Raw genomic sequence first — 4,177 nt, 5'->3', positions numbered from 1 at the left:
TTTCCAGTTCTTACAGTAAGGAGACAATATTTATACATGTGTGTCTGATTTATTTCACTTATGAGTATGATCTCTAGTTGCATTCATTTACCTATAAAAGCCTCGAGTTTACCTTTTTTTTTTTTTATAGCTGAGTAATACCACATTGTATAAAAGGTCACATCTTTTTTATCCATTCCTCAGCTGGTGGGCTTTTGGGTTGTTTCCAAGATGGAGCTATGGCGTACTGCTTTGCTTCAACTATTTATGTGTCCACCAGCTCTGTGCAGGATATGGCTCTGGATGCTGTATGCAGAGCCAGGGGACAGGTCGGACAGGACCCTGCTCCGTGCACCTGCTGTCCCTGTGTGGGGCAGCAGCAATCAATCAACGGAAGGGGCAAGTGTCAGATGGCTGCAAGGGGCAGGCAGAGAATCCAAATGGCAAGGATGACAGGGCTCGATCACTCTAGATTGTGCAGTTCGGGGAAGCTGACACTGAAGCCAGGCACTTTTCATTCCCAGCACAAATGTCCTGCAGCGGCTTTCTTTCCCTCCCACATAGGACTCTGGGTGTCTTTGCAAACAGTTTTAGAGGTTGCCCTTACGTACCTTACCTGTATTCTAGAAACTTACTACATATTTCCTACAGAGAATAGTTAAGCAAGCTCTGCAAGTTTATCTTTTCCGTGCACACCCTTTGCGTTTGCTTTCTGGCCTTCAGTGAGGCCTGTTCGTTCTCACTCATGTTTACCATGGGCTGCTGTCTCTTTGCTCCCCATTTCTGTGGGGCTCACACTCCAGTCCGGAAGTCACTTTCTGGAATCTGATGCTCTTCCTGTCTGAGATGGAGGGAGGAATACAGCCACTGGGTTCTTAAAGATTTTCCTAGAAGTAACACAAAATGATTTTTGTCATATTTAGTTGGTCAAAGCAAATTATGTGTCCAACCTGATTTCAGTGGGGTTTTGAATCCTAGTCCTCTTCCATGGTGGGATGCATGCTTTCTTGAAATTGTCAGCTGAGTTCCTAATTTAACATGTCAGCCATTCTCTGAAGTTCTAGAGAGTTGTATGCAGAACATGGCACTAGTAACATTTAGATATTCAAAGTTAAATAGGACACATTTCTTGCCACCCAAGTCTTGTAGTAGTATTAGAGAGAACATATGCAAATTATACGGCAATAACAATAGCAGTAATAATGACAGCTGTAGTTATGGAAACTTTGTTGTGCTTCCAGGGGCTCCAGACTCCTATCTCCTAAGAGATACGCTGTTTCTCTCTCTTTTTCTCTCCCTCTCCACCTCTCTCACAGGACACTGATAATCGGAGGAGTTCATTCACTCAGGCCACTGTGTTTATGTGTGATCCCCGTGTACCAGGCAGTGTGCTGGGTACAAAGATAAAAATAAATTGGCAATTATCTGAATATACTGCCTGTGCTCAGAAGCTTACCATCCGGCAACAAGGAATCATGTGGCTTTGCTTCCCGTTTATTCTTCCATGAAAAACAGAATGATGTACTGCCTGCGACAGTTCCCAAGCTCAAACACTGCTTGCCAGGGTAGATGCTCGTACCCCGGCAAAGCCGAGTTCACCTGCTCCAGTGGTGAATTCCACGGTGCTGCACACCTTTGTGCCATAGTACTCGCCTCAGTTACAATTATAGTTTTATATGTGTCATCACCGGCTAAATGGTAAACTCCATAAGAACAGAGAGCGTATTGAGTTTTCTTTCACAACTATCATTAAAGCCTAGTAGGGGTACTCAATAAATATTTTTCATTTGCAAGAAAGAACCAACATCAATAGATACCATATACTGAGTATGTATCGTGTGTCAGATATTAGGCCAAGAGCTAGACATACATCTCATTTAATCTTCATAAAAACATATGAAGGAATACCATGCGATTTTATAGATGAAGATGAGAAAGCTCATAAAATAACTTTCCCACAGGGTCACTGCTAGGGGTAGCAGAAGCTAAATGATGCAAAATGTATACTACGTATATAAGTAAATATACAGATTTTTATACAGGTACATATGCTTCTAAATATGCTCTTGTCCATACATGTGTAACCGGAGAGCCTGTCCTGTCTCTCCGGCGTGGGGACCATTATCCATATCTGTTGTGAGTTTCCTGCAGCAGTCAGGATGTGTTCAGCTCAAGACCCAGAAAACACCTCAGAACATTCTCAGCTGGAGGGGTTAGAAGGCGGAGGGGCAGCTAGCCCTGGCCCTCCCTCGCTGGCTGAGACTCCTCCGCTGCAGCTTCCAGCGACAACACGGGTGCTGCAGTTCCGACGTCGCCCTCACTCCTCGCACATCGGGGCCCTCCCGACGTCGCCCTCACTCCTCGCACATCGGGGTCCTCACTAGAGCGAAGGATTTTGTTCCTGCTCCCTTTCAAACATCTGAATGAAATCATTTACAACCAGGAAAACTGAAAAATGAACCAAAATCTGTTTCTAACATCAAGAGATAAAGAGAAACTGATGGGGAGCCAGGCACCAGGGTGCGCCACAGTCATCGCTGCTTTTTATTTCATTTCATGACTTATTTATCTTATCTTTCTGTCCAGACTGGAGACTCTTTAGCAACAAGACCTGCATACAATCCATCTTTGCTACCTTTCTGCTTGCCATGTATGGTTTTCTGTTTTGTATTTACCTATGTACATAATCCTATACATAAAATGCATGATTTTCATGTTTCTGAAGGGGTAAATGTTAGACTCCTACAAGCTAAATAAATGAACTTCTGGAATGACATTTGGAGGAACAGGTAACACACATGATGTGGGGAGTTTGAATAGCAGCCTGTAGGCTTGAAAGTGTACTTGGCCTGCGGTGTGGAGTTGTGAAGCAGATTAGGAGGGTGGGGGTCTGCAACAGTCTTTTCAGAAGGACCCACGAGGCTTCTGAAGCCCATGCAAATATCGCGAGTGTTCAGGAGAGGGAAAATCCTGAATTTTCATGGGTTTCTCAGAAGTGCCCATGAGCAAAGGTTTTAGCAGCAGGCGTAATTAGTTGGAATGGAGAGAAAACACAGAGGCCTGGAGATCTGGGGAAAAGCTTAGAAATCATGTGTGCAAATCTTTCACAACAGGAGCCTACGAAAGTCAGGGCCCAAGCATTTTAAATACACACCAGGGAGTCTTAGCAGGGTTTTGTTTGTTTGTTTCAGGCATGGAGAGACTACAATTTTCCTTAATTTTCTTTCGGTCCATTCCTTGTGTGGCGAAGGCGCACGTGCAGGCACGTGCAGTTCCTTCTTCCCTCCCTCCCTCCCAGGCCCCCTCACCTTGTCACATCTCTCCATTCCCTTCCCACTTCAGAAAGATCCACCCCTACTTTCTAGTATCCTTAATTTTGGGCTTGGCTTCTCACCTAAGAGAAACCATCTCATATTTAAGCTCGTGTGTCTGATTCACTTCACTTGACATTATGTTTAATCTGAAGTTCACAGGCAGGAGTTTGCAGTGATGAAGTAGACGAGTAATAACACCCTCAACTGAAGACAGACTTTCCTGTAATGCTGGTTTCCTAAAGCCAAGCCTCACTTCCACACCCACATTTCCTGAATGGGCTTGGATTTTCTTTTTACTGCTTTTCTTCCTCTTATCCTGTTTCCTTCCCTCCAAGAGAAATAGTCACTAGTGACCCACGTGTGGGTGTGCTCTTGGATTAATCCTCTTCGAGGAAATGATCACAACACTTCCTCCTGTCTCCTCACTATGCGGGACCCATGACAAGTAGCCAAGGAACAAGAATTTCCACTAAGCCAGCTGTGTGTCTCATAATCATAGTCGGAGAAGGAAATCTGAGTCCCGCCCAAACTTGAGGCAGGAAAATGGTGAACGTCTAGAAGGATGGGCAGATCCTACAGCCCACTGGAGCTCGGGAAGATGTGGAAGGGTGCACTCAGGAGTCCTGGGACAGATAGAACTTGCTACTAGCTTCAAACACCCAGAAAGAACACCCTGGAGAGCTCAGGACCACAAAAGCTCAGTGTAAGCCCCTGACCAAAGGGACTCTCAAATGGACAATAGGAGCGAAGGACACACTGTAGTTCATGTCCTGCTTTTCCTGAAGAAAGACTATGAATCCTGGCACAGGTCTAAGGAAAACTGTGAAGCAGGTGGGATTTTCTTCGGCCTCTCTTCTTTTTCCTGCTTTCTTCCACTTCTGATT

The sequence above is a fragment of the Octodon degus genome, unplaced genomic scaffold (genome assembly GCF_000260255.1).
Source record: "Octodon degus isolate 3935 unplaced genomic scaffold, OctDeg1.0 scaffold00044, whole genome shotgun sequence".
Taxonomy (NCBI): domain Eukaryota; kingdom Metazoa; phylum Chordata; class Mammalia; order Rodentia; family Octodontidae; genus Octodon; species Octodon degus.
Note: the sequence above shows the minus strand (reverse complement) of the source record.